We start from the raw sequence: 22,734 nt of genomic DNA on the forward strand, positions 1-22,734 counted from the left end.
AGCCTCCTGTTCTTCCGAACATTCCTCTTAGCTAACATTTTTTTCCCTAGCTAAACTATCCAAGACTACACAGCAAACAACCTGTGTTCTTCAAAACTTCACAAAGCATTGGATCTTAATTTATATAACCTGAAACAACATGTTTTAATGAAAAACAACACAACTTCATTTGGCAAACAGTTACTTCTTATAATTTCAGGTGCCCTTGATATTTATAAGTGTATATATCATATAAGTGAATAGGTTTATTTATATGTTTGTGTAATACACACACACATACATGCACAACTAAGTTCCAAGATCCTTCACATCGATTGTCTTTATAACTTGTGAAGGCTCCATAGCTGGATGGTGTGAATTCAATCTCAGCTTGCTGGAATTCACTTACTAGCTGTGTGACCTTGGGGAACATTTAACCTTGCCATCTTTAGTTTCTGTAGAATGCAGATGATAACATAACCTAGCTCAGAAGGTTATTATAAGGATTAAATAAGACATAGCACATAAAATAGTGCGCACTCTGCCTGTCAAGCAGTAAGCAGTCATTAAATGTTAGTTATTATTTTTATTACTCTTTAGAAGGAGAAACTGAGTCACAGAGCAGCTAAGTGATTTTGGTAAGGTTTACGCAAATAACGAATAACATAACTAGGACTAGAACCTGGGCCTTCTGAATTTAGTCAAATTTTATTGCCTGTGGAACACTCTATACCAATTTTAAAGGTGGCTGAGAAGGGGCAGTGTTAGTATCACCAGGGAGCTTGTCAGAAATGCATAATCTGCACTTCAGCAACAGCCCCAGGTGTATGCCCATTACACTGGAGAAGCCCTGGTCTGGGTCTCTGGCACTCTGCAGGATGCTTGCACACATAGCGAAGCCCCGGGGGGCTTCTGAGAGTGCATGAGCAGCATCAACACACTGACACACGCATCCGCCTCCTCTTCAACTGGCCTGCAGCATCCAAAGGTCAGATGTTCTTACAGGAAGCTCTGAGTCATTCTCTGGAGGGCTACTGCTTCTCATATTCTAGCACATACTCACCATACAGACAGTTCAGGTCCTGACAGAAAATCTGACCTTTTGGTTCTTCACCCAAGAACAACCCACAGTGCAAATCACACACCTTTTCCGACAAGGCTGAAATCATTCTTAAAGTTCACACTTATCAAGTTCCGTGCCAGAAGAGCATTTACAGTTCATTTGATTCAGGACCTTCATTTTAGGGATGAAAGAACTCAGGCTCAGAAAGGGGACACAACACATTCTCGTTATTACCTGTTGTGCAGGTAACCGGGGATCAAGAGCCAGCAAGCTTGGCCCCTCTCTCTAGGATTCCAGTTGGTTCTCCCATGGGCACAAGTTTGGCCCAGTAGAATTTCCCATATTCCCTCTAGTCCAACAAAGGGCTGCTTCCATTTGTCTGTAGCTTTTACTCCTCAACTCAGTGTGTTTTACTGACTTTCCAATCACTCTCACCCTATCATTCTAAAAGCCACATTCAAAGCTGTAGTTGAAAAAGTCATATGTTCTGTTTTATGCCTGACAAGCTCTCTTGGGTGTTTCCAATTTTACCAAAAGATCAACCAAAAGGATTTTAATTTAGTGGCTAAATACTGAGGTATTTCTCCAATAACAGATCCATAGAGAAGATCTAGAAGGCAAAGGAAAAACATACACAGAGGGTATTATAGTAAGAAGGGTAAGAAGGCATAGAATGGTGGGCATAATTCAGGCTTTGGACTATAATTATTCTGGATTTGAATTCGAGCTTTACTCTTTACTGTCTGTATAACTTTGGCCAAGTTACTTCACTTCTAGGAGTCTTGGTTTCTCCATTATTAAATAGACTCATAATACTTACTGTATAATTGCAAGACTTAATGAGGCAAAGTATCTAAAGCATCTTTCATGTCAGCTAGCACACAATAGGTACTCAATCTATAATAGCTAATTTTATTATACATTTACATAAATACATACACAGACTATCCACAGACACAGACACCCCAAATATACATTTACATATATACTAACAGCTACTCTGAAAACATTTCCTACTCTGTGACCACAGAAACTATAGCTACTTTTCATCTGAGTCCTGGAACTTTAAAACTAGCATCTCTAAGGACTCTGAGGAATGGATGCCAAGAAAACACCAGGGAAAACGGCATCTTGTCCACTGAAATGAAATGCTAAGAATTCTTGTCCCAGTTGCTTTTAACCTTAGATGGGGCTGGATAATATTTATAAGGTTTGATTTTTTTTCTTTAATTTTATTGGGGAATATTGGAGAAGTGTGTTTCTCCAGGGCCCATCAGCTCCAAGTCGTTGTCCTTCAATCTAGTTGTGGAGGGTGCAGCTCATTGGCCCAAGTGAGAATTGAACTAGCAACCCTGTTGCTTAGAGCTCGTGCTCTAACCAACTGAGCCATTCGGCCACCCATAGCTATAAGGCTTGATTTTTAAGGAACTGAGGAAAGGTGGGGGACTTGGGGCCAATGGCACTCCCAATTCTACTCAAGTCAGTCTCCTGCCAGTCAGAGTGCTGGACTGTCAAAGGCACCGACCTGGGTTCCATCTCTGTCCCACATCCCCAGGGATAAATGGTGCCTGTCATGCCCACTGTGCCCTAGAACAGTTAACACACACCTGCTCCAATGCTAGGACCAGGAAGCAGGGGGAGAGCAGAAATCAGCATTGTTCCTTCCTCCTACAGCTTCAGTCCACTGTGAGCATGGCTCCGGAAACACTTTCCCACATGAGGCTAGCGCTGACTGCCTCGATGCCTTCACTTCCAACTGGTGATGTCTCTGGATTCTGTGCCCTCTACAGTGTTACGTCCCCTCTTCCATGTCAGCTCTCATAAACACTGGGTCTTCAGTTCAGCCAACCTGATCTTTACAGACTTGATAGCCAAAAGCGTGCTGAAGTGTACCCTCTATAACTACTAAGGAAAGGCAGGCCCATCACATTGTACTGGAAAATGCACTCTTTTTAATTAAGGCACTTTTAAAAATGGTCCGTGGTGCTCTGGTGGAACACACACCCTGTGTTTAGCCACGGGTTTTAGCATTTAAAATGGCCGCATCATGAGTTCTGTAAGACAGATGGGGAGAGGAGGAGAGGAATTTCTAGCTGAAGGAGAACAGAGGCTCTTGTCTTCTGAGTTGTGGCGTCACCCAAAGGGAGCCTTCAGCACGGCACTTCCATGCGGGATTAGAGATTGCTGATAGTCTCCCAGCTCCCTCCCCATTGCCTTCCCTCTCTCCCCTCCTCCTAACTCCTCCATCCAATCTCTTTCTCTCCTTGCTTCTATTCTCCCTCTGCCTTGTCCCCAGGGAAATAATAGTAGAAGCATCCCCTGGGTTTTAGACTCCAAACAAAGAACTACTCAAACAATAGGCCAGAGAAAAAAGAAAACCAAGTCTCCAAACTCAAGTGGCTAAGTCCCCAGTGGAGATTTGGGAGACTCACGTTGCTGGAAACCTAGTGTGATCCTTATGCAACATTTTCTCCCAATCCATTTACACACATGAACGCACACACACAGGCAAAGTATAGTAGAACATTTCATTAAAAATCTTTACAGGTTAGGACGAGAGCAAAATGGCAAGTATCAGTCAAGAACATCAGTGAGGAAAAGAGATTTTGTCAATGCCTAGCCCCAAGCTTAGTTTGTGACACTTCAGAATCCCCAGCAGTTATTGGTTATAAACAACAATCATGGAGGGAGAGACTAAAGGTTTTAGTGGGTCTTCAAACACAGTAGAGAAGTCCTCACCCAAATGCCACCTAGAATTCCTGTCTGAGGGAGAGCATTTTGGCTCTTTTGTGTTTGAAGACAACAGAGAAGAGAGAAGACCGTGGCTTAGAGCTTCTGGAAAAAGAGGTTTCGGCTAATTCCAGGCTGGCAGTACAGAGAGGTGGTTAAGAGTCCTGCTCCAACTCAGCCTTTGCAACTGAAGAGCAGAGGAAGCAGCACTAGACAGGGTACCAGGACTTGTCACCAGCTGTGTCATTTAGGGTAAGTTATGTTCCCTATTTGGTCTTCAGTTTCCTCTGTCAAATGTGTATCACAACTACTACCGCCTGTTGTCCACAGGTTGGGATTAAGTGGGAATATGAAAGTAAATATGAAAGTCATCAGCACCAGAAATAGTAGGTACCAGGAACAGGGCAAGGGCACTGGCAGCTGTCAATTCATAGCAATTCCATGAGTCCAGGGGAATTTATTTCCAATTTTCACTTGAAGAAACCAAAGTTCAGAGAGGTTAGGTAACTTTCCCTAGATCACACATACAATGGAGGTGGGCTATTGTCAAGGTATAAATACCATTCTCCACACAAAACACAACTTTAATGAAAACCAATGGCAACCAGGCATGTTCAAGTCCCAATTCTTAGCTTTTCTGAGGAAGAATTCTATACTAGACTCCTCTGGCTCCTTAATTCACTTTTAGTTTGTCCTTCAGACCCCTGCATCGGAGTTTCATTTCACCTAAGTTTAAAAGAAAGATGTTGGAAAATAGCTGTCAAATTGTGACTTAAGTATGTTCACTGACAGGAGGAAGGGCACAAATCTGGCACAAATGTATCACGTTAGGGGACAAAATCAAGGGCAGAGGACTGTGTCACAGGCAGGTGGGCAGAGGAGCCTACTCCTTTCCCTTAACAGGGGACCCACAAATGGAAGTCACCCACAGGGTGGCATAAATTCAGCCTGGTAACTTTTGAGGAGTCAGCTAGCAGGTGAAGCATATATTCCAAGGCCTCCCTGGATGGAGAAGAAAATGCTAAGTGTCTTCTCTGAAAAGAAAGAAGACAGCAAAGAACTGCCACTTGCATGCAAAGTTGGAACAATGCAAATAGAAATCCAGAAATGCGTTGATTCCTATTTGGACCCTGCAGTTTTCTACCTGTGACTTGTCAGCTGCCAAAACAGGAGGCCATTAAGGGTGACTGAGCAAAATGATTTTCACTTTACCATCCGGTCACTTTCAGTTCTGCAAAATACAGCAGCCCCGGATAATACACTTTATTTTGCCAACTCCAGCAACTGGGTGGAAAGTTTCTTTGAGTGGGAATGGATTCGGATAGTACAGTGAATAGAGATGGCATCTTTTCTGCTGGCAAAACCTCTCTGCAGACAAATGGATGTGAACATGTTGCCTTTACAGTGGACTGTTTTGTTTTTAGCAACAGCGCTTATAATCACAATGATAAAAAGGTAACAATGACAACAGGGATAGCTAACATTTATTCAGCATTTACTGTGCTTTTCGCACGTCATCGCATTAAATCCTTACACCAATCACCCTGCCTATAGGTTCTGATGCTCTCCCACTACACGGATGGGGATCAGTGCTCAGAGAGGAAGCTCTGTGTGTCTTTAGTTCTTTCTGAATTCACAGTCTGAGCCCTTGATAAGCATCATCCCATACTGTCTAACCTCTAAGTTCCCTTTTCATTCCTCAAGCTTCCATGAACGCATCCTCTTTCCAATATTTCAATTTTTTTCCCTACCTTGCATGATGAACATTTACAAACCTGCCATTTCAAACAATCTATTTTACTATTTCTGGCTGTCCCATGACTGTTTACAGATGACAATGCCTGATGGAGCCAACATGTTTTAATTTTCGCATTCATAAAGAATTCCCGAGGGCAGAGAGAATTTGATGGAAAGGCAAAACCTTTACAAGCACTGAAGGAGGCATTAAAACCCAAATCTCCAAAATATGGTAATTCTGTCAAAGTTGTGACTTACTCTGGAGCCCATGGGGACACTCATCCTGACCCATCTGTGAAAGCCATCAGCAGCCAGGGAGCCTTATGGGAGCGGGATTAGAGCAGCCAATTCGGCCTCCAGCAAGGAGGCCAGGCTGCTTCATTTATTTTAAGTCTAACCGAGATGGTTTAAAACACTCTCCGGGAAAAGATGTTCAAGCAAAGCAAATTGCAGCCTTGCAATCTGCTGCTTTGGTACATGGCAGGCAGTCCGTGACCATATATTCATTGCAAGCTGAGCCCTCCCGTGACTGTGGTCATGGATGTACTGACTGGAGGCAGAACCCTCTCACTGGGGAAATAAACCGTGTGCCTAAATTATACAACAGCCATGCTTGCACTGGTGGATGGCATCACATCTAGTACGGATCACCTACTCTGCTGTGATATGGCCCAGTCTAGACCATTTATGGTTCCTAAAAGTCCTGTTGGACGCCAGTGTATTCTAAGATCACATAACAATAAAAGGACTAAAAATTTGATTGCAAGAAATAGTTCACTGTATTTCATTGCAAGACCCCCATGATGGATTAGTAATGCTATGACTGGTTTTCAGGAAACCAAGAGTGAAGAGAACCATGTATACTCCCCCAAGAAGCCAATGTAGAGAACACACTGAGTCATGTGTTTCTACGGGCTGTGCAGTCATATTCTGGAGCTCTGTCTCCATTTCTAACCTGAAAGCACTGGCTAAAATTAAACCTAAATAATACAAGCGCCATTTCTTTACCTGGAAGTCTCAGCTAAGTCTCCTTATCCCTCCTACTAAGGGCTGCCGACTTCCTGAGCTGAAATGACTACTGTGCATGAACATGACCAGGTGTTGGGTTTCCAAACCCTCTCCCCTTTAATTATTATTTTTTAAAAGATAGCTGCACTTCTTTTAGAGAATATTGCTTCTCAACGACTAGGTTTAAGTGTTTCTTCAGGACTCCCTATAGCTGTGATATGTCACTTTTCTAATAAGCATAGAAAAGGCAAAAGATGTCAGAGGGCCACTAAAAAAAAGAACGACACCTAGCTAAGGATAATGGAGCCCTGATGTCATCCCCCAATGCAAAGCCTCTAGATCTAGCTTTCTCATTCTCCTTAGAAAACACGCTGTTCTTTAATCTGGGAATTAGAGCAAATTCCTTACCTACCTCCGAGGAAGATGCAATTCCTGGTCTCAGTAGCTTCCGCCAGACCCTGCGCGCTTGTCAATTGCCCCAGTTCACTTTCTCCCTGAGTCTGGCTTCTAGGAACGCAAGCAGGGCAAGCAGGACCGCAGGCAGCCAAAGCATCTTCTTCTGGAAACGCTTCTCAAAATCTGGACCCTTCCTGAAGCCAGCAGCAGGCTCAAGCCTGGGTTGCTCGGCATTCACGTGGCAAACAGCACTGCTGGATCTAGATCCTGCTGGGATCCACCAAGCAGGGGGAAAAGTGTGACTTCTACCCTTCCTTTGGATCCGGTAGCCTTCCTGAGAGTCCGGCTTTCATCAATCTGCAGGAAGGGACAGACCCCAGCCTCAGCGTCACCTACTGATCCTGAGCCAGACCCGGGGAAACCAGTTAGCTGGTCGCGGAGCCCAAGACACTAAACCAGGAAACATGCAGTTTGGCCAAAAAATAATCACTGTCAGAGGAGCTGCTGGTGGTGCTGGAGAAGGCGCTGTTGCAGTGCTCGCATCCTCCGCATGCTAATGAAGCCGTGACGTCAGCAAGTCTGTCCCGGCATCTGGACGTCCTGTCCCTGCTGCCCAGCGCTGAGATTTATTTACATGTAAATTAGCCTTGCCTTCCAAATCAATAATCCCCAAGCCAGGGAGATGACGGGAAGAAAGCCCTTCCTGGATGCAAAGGCCCTAGCTACTCAACCTCCAAAGGAGTACAAAAAAATATCACATATAAAAGGGAGGCTTTAAAGATACATGCATTTTTTTTTTTTTTTAAGTGGCGCTCTTATGCGCAGGGGATCAGATCCGGGCAGAGTTATCAACTTGAGCACCTGTTTCAGATTATTTGCTGCACAAGCCCAGAAGTGGAATCAGAGCTCCATTATTCCTCCCCAAAAGCTGTGTGGATCCTACAAATGCCTCTACTTTCTTTTGTCTCTTCAACTTTAATTTTAGGGTGTTCGCTAGCTTGAGACTATGTCATCCTTGAATTTTTGTGCATCCCTGAAATAAAACACATTTGACTACTTTCCTTAAGTGCTTGGGTGGTGAATTAGTCACCCCGTCCCTCAACCCCCGACCCTGGCTCTGAGTAAGCATGAGAGAAGACAAAGCATACATCTGCCCTGGGCAGTTGAGGACACCTGGACCTTTAGAGAGCCTTGTTTCCATCTCTCCATTTTACAGATTAGGAAACTGAGGCTTTGAGTGAAGAAGGGCCTCTTCCAAGGTCACACCAAATTTCAGCAAGGATGGGCCAGAACCCGCATATCCTGGACCTCAGACTGGAGTTTGTTAAATACCTTCAGGTCTCCAATTTCCATTTCTCTGTACCAACAAAGAGGCCCATCCAAGCAATCATGAAGAAAAAACTCTATAGAATTGGGTAGCCCTGGGTTCAAATCCTGGTTTTGTTTTCCGCTAGTGATGTGATCCTGGGCAAGTAACTTAACTTTGGGGGTCTTCAATTTCTTCATCTGTACCATCCCTTCATTCAATAAAAATTTTCTGAGCATCTACTCTGCACCATGCGCTGGTCTAGGGACTGGGTAAAGATACAGTGTTTGCTCTCTCCTAGCTCAAGTTTTAGTACAATAAAATAAAAACAGTGAATGGAATTGTGCTGGGGATTGACACAATGCCACTCAATAAATAATAGTTATTTTTGACACTTTGGATGAAGTCACAAAAATTCACCACGGCTTTCCTTCCACTAGGATGACCATTGTTTCTATCCTGTGAGTATTTCCATGGTCATCTTTTATTCTTTAAAATAAATCATTCTTCCAATGCTGCCTCTGCAGTCCCTTGGGCCAGGTGAGAGACGAGCACAGGCGCATATTCTGGACGCTGTGCCTGTGATAAGAAGCACAATGGGTTCCTGAGGAGAGTGACAGAGGGGCTGGGAGGCTGGGAGAGGGCCGAGTTCCATCAAGCACAGAAGCATCCCCAAGGACAAAGCAGTCAGCCTGGCTCCTTGCCTGCACGCCCTCCACCTGAAAGACCCACTCTGATGAGCTCTGTCCTTCCAGCTCGAGTTCCTGAAGCCTCAAATGAAGGTTTTTGTTGGCTGTGGGGAAGCTAAATTATGTCTTTTGTTATAGGTAATTGTATTAATAATGCTTAATAACTTCTTTTAGAATGCTTCTCTCCGGTTCATAGAAGACCTTTCATGCTGAAAATCATGGGACCAGGAATAAGTTTTCAGTAATAGGAACAGAATACAACTGAATGAGTAATACTCTGCTTTAAGTCTCCAGCACACAGAGCTCAGAGCATGTGGGGAGGCGGATGGTCGCCCAGACCTCAGTATCCTTCAAGAAGCGAATACCAAATACAAAGTTTGAAGCCACCAATGGCCAAGGGGAAGCAGTGACATCCTACCCTGGTGTGGCCATGGCCACGTCACTTGAACTTTCTATGCTCTAGTTTCTTCATCTGCAGATGGGCCCACAGCTCTCTAACCTCATTGTCAGCATGGTCATATGAGAACTATGAGAAGCAATTCTCAAATGATTGACAGTGAAGTGATAAAGAGGAAAGCTGGAACACAAAGTGAAAAGTACTTACTCTTCATCTGCAATTGATATGACACATGCCTGTCGACTTCCTAAGAGGTAACAACGTAACACGGCGTCTGGAATGGATTGCTTGGGGACAGACCCTGGCTCTGACACTTGCTAACTCTATGATCTGGGGCCGCAGGTTCTCACCTATTACAAGAGAGACAATAGTGCCGATCCTTGCAGGGCTGTTGTGAGGATCAACTGAGAATTCACATGGGCACCGGGCACCCAGCCTAGCATACAGCAAACTTTCGATACATGTTAGCTATCGGTGGTGGAAGTAATGATGCTTTCACTGTTAACTTTGACACTAGTGAACTGGCTAGACAAAGTTCAAAAGGTGGGGAGGAAGCGAGTAAAGGGTAGACTGCAAAATCATCCCCATTCCTAGGGTATGGCTCAAATATCTACCGAATGTGGGTGAGCTGCTGACATGCTCTTCCTACGGGAAACAACAAAAACACTTTTCAATTGCTATGAAACTAGGAAAGAAAGCAGTAAAAATGACCAGGAGGCACCGGGGGCCTCCTGCTCCGAAGCTGTACTAGAGGACAGGACAATCATATTTCCGGGAAGCACGGGTGCTTCTTCCATTCAGTTACATTAAATGAACTCCTAAGATTTATCAGTTACTGGGTTAGGCCTGATGGACATCATGGGGACCAACACAGAAATGGGCCCTACCTTAAAAGAGCTTAGAAATGAGAAAGAAAGACAAATAAGCAAGCAATTAGAGAAGAGGGTGACACGCGTTATGACAGGGCACGTGCAGAGTTCTCGGAGGTCTAATTATAGTCAGGAGGGGGATGATGCAGAAGCATTTTGCTGAAGTCCTTATGACAGCATGTTCTCTGGGACTACGGCTCACTGGGGAAGCTGGGGATCTATGCATGGCCATTGTCCAGATTATTGAATATTGAAATAACACAATCCATGGATCAATAATTGCTTGTGATTATTTTCATCCTGGAGACCATTCTATTCAGGACTTTTGGGAAAATACGCTGTTAGGTATTAGATAAGGTGAGGCAACAACTAGTTTGGAAATCTCAGAGATCTAGTAAATAGGGGCAAAATTCACACTGTTTTTACAAAAACATGAAATTTCACGTTCATGACAGCAAACTTCTTGGGTGTAGAATGGGGGAGAACAGGTAATGGGAGATAATCAAGTATTTCCTGGGAATCTGAAATGCAGGACACTCTTGTTGGGTGACAAGGTTGCAACTACCGACCTTCAGAACTTTCTGTTGAGATGAGACAGTAAGATAGTTACATAAATGACCACAAGTGCACATAGTATAGAGGAAGAGGGAGAAGGAAGGCTGAGGTGACCAGAAATCAGGAAAAATGTAACTTGAGTCAAGTTGAGGGCCAAAAAAATTTTTTTTTGTAATAATAAAATTTCATAGAAAAAAATATGAAAAGGCTGCTAAAATAGCTAAAGTCAAATGTTAGCTGCTAGAGAGGGTGTTGCACGCAGGAGAATGAGCATGAATATGAGAAAAAAAGTGTTCACACAAATGCCGAATGAAAAGACGTGGGCAGGGGCACCAGACAGGAAGGCAGCACCCACATGACGCTGGCAGGTAACAACAAAGAGTCCGCTCCATACGTGTGGAAAAATCAAATCATCTTTAGCCAGCATTAGTCAAAATCTTGCTAAAGTATTACGGGGAAAGGATAAGGTAATCACTGCTCGTTAGTTCAACTAAGAGAAGGGCAAGTGACAACAAGGACAGAGCCTCCTGGCGGAAAGGCTTTGAGGAATACAGTCATAAGGAACAATTTTTCATCACCGTCTCTACAGGTGCGAAATCAAAAGGAATGGATTTTAAATGAACTACAGAGCGATTTCCTTGGACCTAAGGAACACTTTTAAATATTGAGATGGTAGAACTGGCATGGGTCACTCAGAGCAATGGTGGCATCTTAGTCTTAGAAGCACTTTAAAAAGATAAAGAGAGCACCAGTTCTAGCTGGTTTAGAGCCGTACTTCTGGCCTTGCCATTGTGAAATACTGATTACTATGAGGGATGCTACCAAAGTTTCAAATCAGATGTCTAATAAAGGTCATAAGTTCATTTATTTTATTAAAAAAGTATGTGTGCTATATTGTGTGTGTGTGTGTTTGTGTGTATATACTATAACTACTACAAGTATATATTATATAATTTTAAAGAAATCTATTCTCTAAAACTTTATACACACACACACAAACACACAGAGGTTTTTATAGTTTTAAGTAATCTACTCAAGACAGGTTTTCTGACATTTAGATTTCAAAATCCAGTAAATTTTTAAAAATTGGAGATAGGCTGACAAAGAATTGTTGTATCACTTGATAGGCTAGGCAATTATAATACAGTAACAAACAATGGCAAATCTCAGCGGTTTAACACAGGAAAAATTGATTTCTCACTCATGCAGTGTTGGCTGGAGGACCAGAGGCTCTCTAGGCACCTCCATTCCAAGCAGTGACTCAGGGATTTAGTCTGCTTCTTTCTTGTGTGCCTGTGATCTTAACATATAATTTCCAGGTTACAGCAACAGCAGAAGAGAGAACTGGAGAGGTTTTAGGAGTCTCAACTTGGAAGTGAATGACATCACTTCTATTAGTCAAACTAGTCATCCCATGACCTCATCCAATGGCAAGGGGGCTGGGAAGTGTATGCCCAAGAAGAGGAGAAAAACAAACAATGGGGAACTCCACAGCTGTCAATTTTTATTTTTGCCATGCAAAGCCATTTTTTTTAAAATAGCACAATCTATTAAACTCATAATGTCTTAAAACAAAGGGATATTTAACATAAAAGAAATAATCATAGTCCTAAATGAATACCGGAGATCAAAGTTGTATCTGTTTTGCCCTAAAAGCGAGAAAACAAAGAAAACATTCTAGATTTTTATCCACCTTTTAATAACAAGCAACAACATCCCACCTAACCATAGAGAAAAATGAAACTTGTAAAGTGCAGGTGAGGATAAATAAGGCACCCACAAAGGCAGAGTTGCCTCCTTAAAAAAGAGATCCTCCTCAATAGTTTCTAATCACTTTTCCAAATCAGATTTAAAGTGATCTGCCTCCCAGGACAGGCAGGGCATTGTCATTCAAAGAGCCAACAAAAAGACCCAATTTAAATCTGGCTCTATTACCTCCTAGCTGCATGACCTTGGTAATGACAGCCACTCATCTTTTCTAAGTTTCAGTCTCTCCATCTATAAAATGAAGACATCTGTCTACCACCAAAGGTTTGGGTAAGATTAGATGAGCTAAATTATATACAGTACTCTGTGGAGTACCTAGCATATAGTAAGGGTTATATAGTAATAACCCCCCACTCGGTTTTCAAAGAGGGAGCAAGACTGAGAGGTGTAATCAGTAATGATAAAATTTTCATGATAAACATAAGGACAACCCCTCATCCCCCAGGACCCCTTCCTTCTCATCCATTTGTGTAAGAGTTCACTATCATAAATGCTTTTCAGACCATGGACCATTTCTATAGCTTGTGAAAAATAATCAGGCACAGTTTAAATCCAGAAAAGAGGTCTTCCTTTTTTTGTTTCCACCGTCTTAGGAATCAGCCACGTTTCATGCATTTTAATGATTCTTGATCCCAATACGTAATCTAATGCACAAAATTTTAATACAGCCTTTATCCTCTATTAATTACATTAATTAAAAGGAGAAATATGGACAAGCTAGCACGGGCAAATCAAAATGAAAGAGTGTTGAAGATTTTGCTCCTTTCCCCCAAAGAGTAAAGACTACATCAATGATTTAAACCTGTTTACATTATACATTTCCATGAAAAATATTGTTAAAATTGACATGATGTGCTAGCAAACATTACTTTTGTTTGAGATAATGAAAGCTGCACTTACTACCATACCTTTTGGGAACTATTCATTTTCATTAAACAGCTGAATAAAAATCTGAATTTTTTCTCTGTAAAGGACTGGGAGAACAAGCAACTATTGCACAGGGATGCTTTGGTCTCCCAGCACTTCCTAAGCAACTACACACTTCCCCCGGGAGACAATGCTGGCAAATGGAGGATACCCCGGAATAAGTCTGAAAAACTCCCTGCCTCATACAATAGAAAACTGGCAACAAATACCTGTTTTGGGAAAATTATCTTGTAGGCAAAATGTCACAGATGTACAAACTGACATATTGCTTTTCTCAAGGGATGGAAGGAACTTATATCTTAGGTGTTTTGCACATTTTATTTCATTTAGTCCTCACCATAATCACAAACTCTTATTACTCCATATTGTGCAGATGAGGACACTGAGGTTCAAAGAAAACACAAAAATGACATGAAAACCACAGCTGAGATTTGGTCCTGGGTCTGATTACAAAGTCCCTATTTCTTCCTCTAATTCAAAGGTTTTCACTTATCCTCTCAAAAACTAGTTGTATCCCTGGTGACATCCAAATGAAGTTTGGACTTAATAGGACTGTACCAATGTTGGCATGCTATTTTGACAAATGTATTAAGACAATATGTTACCATTAGGAAAAAATAGCTAAGAAAGGGGTATACAAGAACCCTGAATTATCTTCGCAACTTTTCTGTAAATTAAAAAAAAAGACCAAAAACAAACAAACAAAAAAACCCGAAACAAAAAACAAAAACTAGTTATATCCCAATCACAGTGTGGTATGCTGGAAATAACTTATTAAAAACAGAAAAATACAGAAGTTTCGCTGGTCCTCCAGATTAGATGAAGCCTTTGTATAAAACTCACAGTATTGCTGTCTTAGATGTGCGTCCTTTCCTTTAGAACTCTCGTCCTGCTTCATAGTTCCACAGCCTTGGTTAGTCGTCATGACCCATCCATCATTAGTGTTAATGAATCCTTGACTAACACCTCACTCTCTAACTAGACTGTGTGCTTTCTGAGGGCAGGAACTCTGCATTTTGGGCTCACCATTCTATTCCAAGCACCTAGCACAATGCCTGGTGACCTGACAGCTAATGACTGTTTGTTGAGTGAATAAAGTTGGATAATGATTTTTATTATTAGAGGGAAATTAGAGGGAATTCAGAATTATTCCTGCAGGAATATCTCGCTGATCATTTGTATTTTGTGAGTAGGAAAGGAAAGGGCAATTAACCTCTCTGAAATACTTTCTTATCTTCCACATCCTCCCGGTTTCCCTCCTATCCTCTGGCTGCTCTTCCTCAGTCTCTTTTGCTGGTTCATCCTCATCCCCCTGACAGCTAAACGTTGGAGTTCAGTCCTGGGACCCCTACTCTTCTCTCTGGATGCTCTGTGATTTAGTCTAGGGTTTTAAATACCACCTCTATGCTGATGACTTCAGGCCAGACTTTTTCCATGAACTCAAGACTTCCATATCCACCTGCCTATGTCACGTCTACATTTGGATGTCTAAAAGGCTTCTCAAATTTAACAAGTCCAGACTTCAGTTCCTCATACCCCCCAAATCTGCTCCATCTGCTGTATTCACTATTTCAGTTAATGGCAACTCCATCTTTCCAGTGGTTAAGAACAAACACCTTCCAGTCACTCTTCATTCTTTTCTTCCTCTTGCCCTGACATCTAATCCAGGAGTTGGCAAACCATATCCCACTGGCCAAATCTGGTCTGCTTCAAGTTTTTGCAAATACAGTTTTGTTGGAACGTGATCATGCCCGTTCATTTATGTGTCGTCTACAGCTGCATTCAGGCTTCAACAGCAGAGCTGAGTCGTTGCAACAGTGGCTGTATAGCCTGCAAAGCCTAACACATGTATCTGACCCCTTACACTGAACATTTTATAACCCTGGACTAGTCCTGTTGGCTCTACCTTCAAAATGTATGCGGAATGTAACACGTCCCCACCACCTCCACTATTCTCACCCTGCTCGAAGCAACTGCCATCTCTCTCTGGATGGCAGTACGAGCAACCATCAACTCTGCCTCCATCTGGTCTAATCTTGCCCCTGTTCAGTGTATTCACAAAACTGCAACCACAGTGATTCTCTGAGAATAAACATTAGAGCGTGTCATGCTTCTGCTCGAAACCCATCAATGCTGCTCATCTCTGAGTAAGGCCCTTGAGACCTGTCCCTCGACATCCTCTTCCGCTACTCTCTGCCTTGCTGTCACTTGAGTGCTGGTCCTCAAACACACCTGGCACATGCCTGCCTCCAGGTCTTTGCACTTGCTCTTCCTCTATCTGAAATGTTCCTCCTGTAGATAGCAGCGTAGCTTACTTTCTCACCTTGTCAAGACTTAAAATTGTCACCTCAGGCCTTCCTGTCCTGAGGTGGTCCTCTCTTCCACCTTCCTAATACTGCCAAAATGTTTCCCTACTTTTTCTCTTCAGCACTCTTAAAAGTTTTCTTGAGATATAATTTACATATCATACAATTCACCCATTTACATGTACAATTCAATAGGTTTAGCATGTTCACAGAATTATGCAACTATTATTAATTACAATCTAACTTTAGAGCACTTTAACCAACCCCAAAAGAAACCCTTTAGCAAGTAGTAATCACTCTCCATTTTCCCCCACTGTTCTAGCTCTAGGCAAACAATCCTTTCTATCTATTTGCTTATTCAGAACATGCACAGCAATGAAACCATAAAATCTGTGATCTTTTATAACCAGCTTCTTTCCCTTAGTGTATTAGTTTCAAGGTTCATTCATGTTGCAGCTTGTACCAGAGTTTCATTCTTTTTTATTATTGAATAGTATTCCGTTGTACGGATACACATTTTATTCATCCATTCATCAACTGATGGACATTTCAGTTGTTTCTACTTTTCGACTATTATCAATAATGCTATCATAAACATTTGTGTACAAGTGTGCATCCGCATGTTTTCATTTTTCTTGGGTATATTTCTAGGAATGGAATTGCTGGGTCATATGGAAATTCTGTTTAACATTTTAACGAACTACCAAAATCTTTGCCAAGACTGAAAAGCCAGCTGTTATTCCTATTGGTGTTCCCTTATATATGATGCATTGTTTTCTCTTGCTGTTGTCAAGATTTTCTCTTTGTCTTTCAACATTCTCAATATGGTGTGTCTGAGGGTGGATATGTTTGAGTTTTCTTACTTGGAGCACATTAGCTTATTGGATGTGTAGACCAGTATTTTTCATCAGATTTGGGAAGTGTCCACCATTATTTCTTTAAACATTTTTTTCTGCTCCTTTAGCTGGTCCCATTATGCATATGTTCGTATGTTTTCATGGTATCCCACATTTCTCAAAGGCTCTGTTTGCTCTTCCTAATTCTTTTTTCCTTTTCCTCCCTATTCTGCAGGTCAGATAATCTTTATTGATTTACTTTCAAGTTTGCAGGTTCTTTCTTCCTCCAGATTAAATCTACTGTTTTGTTCCTCCAGTGAATTTTTCATTTCAGTTATTATACTTATTTAACTCCAAAATTTTCATTTTTACTAATTCTTCTTAAAAATGAATTCTCTTTATTGATATTCTCTATTAGATAAGACACTGTCATCATGCTTTCCTTGAATTCTTTAGACAGTTTCCTATAGTTCTTTGAATGTATTTATAGTAATAGCTGCCTGGAAGTCTTCAGTAAATCTGACATTTAGGCCCCCTCACAGGCAGTTTCTTTTGTGTATTTCCCCACCCCCCCGTATATGGGCCACACTGTATTGTTTCTTTGCATGACTCATGCTATTTTGTTAAAAACTGAACATTTTAGATGCTATATTGCAGCAATTCTGGATACTCACTCCATCCTCCCTTTTCTGGAGCTTGTTGTTATCTGTTCAGTGACTGGCTAGACAAGTTGAGTGAAGTCTGTTTCCCCTGCAGTGTGCAGCTTCTGATGTTGCTTCTCAGACGGCACGAACAGTTTCCCTGAGTACCTGCCAGGTCTATACTTATTGGTATCACACCCAGCTGTTAGCCTCCACTAATTGCTAGCTGATTTTCTATTGTTTTCAGCAACACCTTGCCACATAAATTGCTCCACAGTCTGATCTGACTCAAGCAGGGCTCCTTCGCAGGGCAGAGTGTTGCCAGTCTTTGAGGTGGCCCCTCCCAGAGTGAAACCATAGCCCTAGATGGATGGCCAGGTAGAGAAGGATCCTGGTCTTCTTGGCTGCATACTCTCAGAATAGAGTGTGTCACACTGATCTGTGCTGAGGGAGGAAGGAGAGATGAATGGTATGTCACAGACTCACTGTTCTTACCAAGATTTAGTAGATTTTCTTGAATAGAGTTTCTCCATTTGCTGCATACCCTTCGGGCAATTTTTAGAAACCTTAAATGGTTGGTTTTTGTTTTCGTTTTTAATTAATTTTTAGCAGTCGAATGACTGTTTTCCTGGTTAAAGGTTCTGCCATGCCTCACACTGCCCTTTTGGAATTTGATGTCCAGAACTTAGCACTCTCCAATCAGTATACATGTAACTTGTTTATGTTGCTTATATGGTCTATTTCCCTGTAGAGCCCTAGCATGTTAGCTCCATACTGGGGAGGAGGACGCAGGATTTTTGTCAGTTTCAAAAAAAAAATCCTCAAACCCTGCACACAGTAGGTCCTTAATAACTTTGGGTTGAATGAATGGAGTCCCCATGATCCAGAGCCTATTCTATATACGCCATGGCCAACCCTAAATTTTCATGACTGATGATCCATTCATGGTTGTGACAATTATGAATAGCTGCAGTCCTGTATTTCCACATAACCTTTTTTTTCAATTTCCTCTAATCACAGCCCTGGGAGACTGTCACACCTGTGAAAGTCATCGGGCAGCTGGCTGATGTAGAAAAAAGAATGAGAAGCGCTATGGCATACACATCCCTCAACCCGCCATGCTGGATGCTGGCTCTGTTCTTTTTCATTTTAAATATTCTTCAACACCTATAAATAACTTGCTATAAAGTTCATCTAATTTGGTTTGAAAGAAAGTCCTGATGTCATGGAACTAGCCCTGGACTTGGAATCAGTAAGTCTGTGTTTGATTCTGGGCTCAGGTTCTTGTGGTCTGAGTGTCACTGAGCAAGTTACTTAACCTCTCTGTTCTTCAGAAGCCTCCTCTGAGAAATGTAAATCATGGTGATACCTTTAGTATCTTTTCTTGTTATATGAGTTCGCATAATCTTCCCAAAGCGTCCTGCACAAGAATCACAGTAACCACCGAGTTGCCCATCCACTCCCTGGGGCGATCTACATCTAACGAGACAGCGGCTACACAAGTAGATTGTTCGTGTGATGTGGTATGCAAAATTACCTCCCTGGAGCCACACAACTAAGTCTTCCTTGACTGCTGGGCTGAGAAAAAGCCCCATCATGTGTGTTTCTGTGCTAGTCTATCACGCTTCTCCTCCAGGCCTGTGTTCCCACTCTTGAGCCCCCCTGGCTAAGCCAGGCCCTGCAGGAGAAGCTGGGAATCCTGCCTGAAGACCTGCACGTTCCCGCAGGCAGGCCAACATTGTGGACACCACCCACCTCGCCATCTTGCTCTGCAGAAGAGCAGGCCAAGGCAGGGTCCAAACTACAAAAACCCGGTATCAGAACTTGAAACTCCAGCCGAAACGAGCAGCGGGAGAGTGTTCTTTATGCACCCTCACGTGCTTCCTTTTAGAGAAGTTAGTGGTGTTCAGCCTCACACGTGGGAATCTGAACCACTTAGAAAGGAGGGAGCCAGTGTCGGGAGGAGAGAAAACAGTTCCCGAGTGGCCAGGGACTCCTGGATAACAGGCACTCTGTCATGTGGGAGGGGCCTGGGGGCAAATCCGGACTCTGCCCCTTATTATTAGCTGTGCGAATTGGGACAAGTCACTTTTCTTCTCTGAGCTTCATCCAACAGTCTCTGCCTCGTGGACTTTCTGGATTATATGAGACAATGCAGGTAAAACTGCTAAGTACACAGCAGCTTCTTTAAAAATGTTTATAGAGTCTGAGTGTAAACATAGAATGAGTCTCACTTGGTACAGAGAGGCCGTCAGCACACCCCCTCAGTCTACCCAGGCTGCATTCTTCCCTGACTCTGGGGCCGGGGGAGTCCCTGACAGGCAGGGTGGTTTTCATGCTGCCTTATTTATTCTTCCTGCTCCCCATGATGCCACAGTAAGTAGGAACCCAGCTGATGCATCCTCAGGGTCACCAGGGGACAGGCCCAGATGGATGTCAGAGCAGGCTGCTGCAGTGAATTATTTAGCACCCCTTCTCTGAGGTGGCAGCCCTTGACTCATCTGGCAGGAGGCACATTTCTCTTCCCTTAAGTGGCACACACAGAGCCCTGCTGGGGGCTGAGGCTGGCAGCGTCTTCACTGCTCAACTTATCACAGCTGGGGCGGCTGTGGAAAGAAGGGCTATTAGGAGCCCAGCCAAAAAGAAGATACGCAGATGGGGTTCAGCTAGCTGGGGTGAGGGGAGCCATATTACTGGAAACCAGAAACTCCAGGAAAGAAAGAGGCTAGCGTCAGCCAGTGGCTGGAGTCAGCTGCCCAGAGAAAACAGGATGCTTCTTGGAGGGACCCTTTGGCAAAGCCAAGTCAGAGCCACCAGGTGTGACTCACAGATAAGGTCCTTTGGGATCTCTAAGAGGATCGCTAGCAGGAGCACCTAGGGTGGGGCACGTAGGGACCTAGGTGGAGAGAAGATTTATAAGCCAGATTTACAGGTGTAAATTACAGATATACACTATATCGAATTTAACTCTCACAACAACGCATCAAGGTTATACCAATAGTCCCCTATCACAGAAAAGGAAACTGAGGCTCAGAGAAATCAAAATTGCTTTTAACTGCAAGCATCCCTTTAATTTCTGAATCTATTTCCTTTTTCTTCTATTTATTGCTATTCTTAAAATTTTTTTTTAGCTTGTTTAATCTGTTCTTCACATTCCATCCTAGGTTTGGGTTAATCTTGATACAAGATTTCTTGTGTTGGGCCAGTTATGTGTGGAGGCCATCACATACCCAAGAGATTGGCCAGGTCAAAGAGCAGTTGGGAGGACGAGGTACTCCGGGACCAACGTGTAGGAAATACTGAATATTTACACACAGCTAGAGCCCTTAGGCAGGCTATGCAGGTGGTCCTGGATGGATCCCAAGGGATGCTCTGCCAATTGAGGAAACACAGCAACACTGCAGGACTCTGAGGATCCACCGAGTTCTTCACGGTGCCAGTGGGAGCCATGCAACGCCTCAGTGAGTCTGTCCTAGGGGTTCTGCAGAATTCATTCCTCTCTCTTGGCCAATTTAATCGCCCGCTTGATAGACCAGGTGCTTTGAAACCTCCCCAACAGCACGGTGTATATCTGAGTCCATGGCTCCCAAAGGGTAATCCTGGACCAGCAGCATCCTCTGTACCAGGGAACTTGCTGAACATACAGATGCTCTGGTCCCACCCAGCCCTGCGGAATCTGGAGGTGGGGACGGGCCATCCGAGTTTTCAGAAGCCTGCTATAGAATTCTGCATTCAGGTTTAAGTTTGAGAATCTGTGGTCTAAGTAATGCCCAACAACTGCTATTGAGAGCCAAAAACAGGAAGAGGGGTGAGCAGTGGCATGAGACTGGATGAGCCTCTGGAGGGTCAGGACGGCAAGCTGGAGGCCTGGAGGCGGAATGCAGCCCGCTGTGTGTTCACTGGGCCTAGAGGTCGGGAAACTGTAAAGGGCCAGGTGGCATATGTGTTAGGCTCTGAAGGCCACTCGATCTCTGTTTCTGTTGCAACTACTCAACTCTGCTGTTGTAGCCTGAAAACTGGCACAGACATTCTGTAAACGAATGGGAGTGGCTATATTCCAATAAAGCTTGATCAAAACACGTACTGGGATGAATTGGCTTGCAGGTTGTGGTTTGCTGACCCTACATTTACACAACAGCTTCTCTTAAAAAAATAAAACAAAACAAAAATACTTAAGATCTGTCTACTCTGAGTTCAAGTTCCCAAGAGGCAGCGATAAGCTGGAGCTAAATGAGACAGCCCTCTTTTAGCTGGGGACACAGTCTCTGGTTTTCCACAGTCCCAACTATTTTCTCTCCAATACCAAGGCAGAGAGTCAGCTCACATTTATGATACTGCTCATTTTCGATTTTATCTACTTATACTGACATAAGTGTGATTTGTATATATACATGCATATGTATATACTGATAAGTGTGTGTGTGTATTTTAACACTCACCAGCTTTCAGTACTTTATATTATGGTGACATCTCAATTATCTCCGCAGAGCTTTAACACCACAATAGTATGAATCCTGGTTTAGAATTCCATGATGGGGGCTCCAGCCCTTGATCTGTTTTTGACACTGTAACTTGAGCAAGACGGTTACTCTCTCAGGGGCTCAGCTTCCTCTTGCGTCCAAGCGCAAAAACCATCCCTCCTGGAGTTGCTGTGACAGCAAACCAGCGGTAAGGCCTGGGAAAGCAGCACAAAGTGGTCTGATTGTCAGCAGCCAAATCACACCTTCAGGTTGCTCAAGCAGGAGAAAAGGTATATATATATATATTTTTTCCTACATGAGGTATCTAAACACTCCCTTAAATCAAAATGGATATTCCATTGCCTTGATCCTCTCATTATCTAGCTCACACCCATGAGAAAGCATGGAGAGAAGTCCCTCCCTGTATATTATTTTGCTCAGTCAGAAGGGTGCTTTGGAAAGCTCAGAATGCCAGGTGTGACCTCTAATCATCTTTTCCTCTGCAAGCAGCTTAAGGGATCAGAGGTCTTATCTGGAGCCTTCCGCCCTCATTCAGTTTTCTTCCCTCTTCGTCCCATCCCCACACTGATCCAAATACATAAATAATGTGCACATAGCGATAATGATCTTTCCTTACAGAAGGAAAAGGGCATATTTAATGTCACCTTCTTAGCAGTCTAGCTGGAACCTTGCATTTTAAGTTACATGAGCCAGGCACAGCATTTCCAACTGCACATTTTTCTTGGGGGCCTTTTCATGAAGGAAATTCCTCCACCCAACCCCTTCCCTCTTTCTTCAACTAGTCCTCTTTTCCCACCCTGTCGACCCAAGAAAAGGTCTCTTGAAAGGAAATACATAAATCTTCAGCTTATCTAGGTGGCATGTTTCACAAAGAATCACAAAGATTCTTTGATGGGTTACACAAGTTAATTTTCCATTTACATTACAGAGCAACAATTTATTCTACAATAAAACTAGCCAACCCTGGGAGTCCACTTCAGTGGATGCCTTGGCCAGGTGCCAAGATTCCTGGATTCTTTTGCTTCTGCCACCACCCCACTCACTTGC

General features: G+C 43.0%; 1 protein-coding gene across 5 annotated transcripts in view; it reads right to left on the reverse strand.

Annotated features, from left to right (window-relative positions):
- PRICKLE2 (prickle planar cell polarity protein 2) overlaps positions 1–22,734 on the reverse strand; it is a 332,204-nt gene that overhangs the window by 105,616 nt on the left and 203,854 nt on the right. The window contains exon 1 of one of the 5 annotated variants that reach the window (XM_033132508.1): positions 21,646–21,775. The exons of 2 other annotated variants lie outside the window; for them this stretch is intronic. The gene's annotated coding sequence lies outside the window, so the exon portion shown is untranslated. Of the gene's footprint in view, positions 1–6,925; positions 7,449–21,645; positions 21,776–22,734 lie in introns of those variants that run through there. 2 more of the 5 variants (XM_033132506.1, XM_033132505.1) reach the window with 2 other exon arrangements.

This window comes from Rhinolophus ferrumequinum, chromosome 17, assembly GCF_004115265.2.
Source record: "Rhinolophus ferrumequinum isolate MPI-CBG mRhiFer1 chromosome 17, mRhiFer1_v1.p, whole genome shotgun sequence".
Classification (NCBI taxonomy): Eukaryota; Metazoa; Chordata; class Mammalia; order Chiroptera; family Rhinolophidae; genus Rhinolophus; species Rhinolophus ferrumequinum.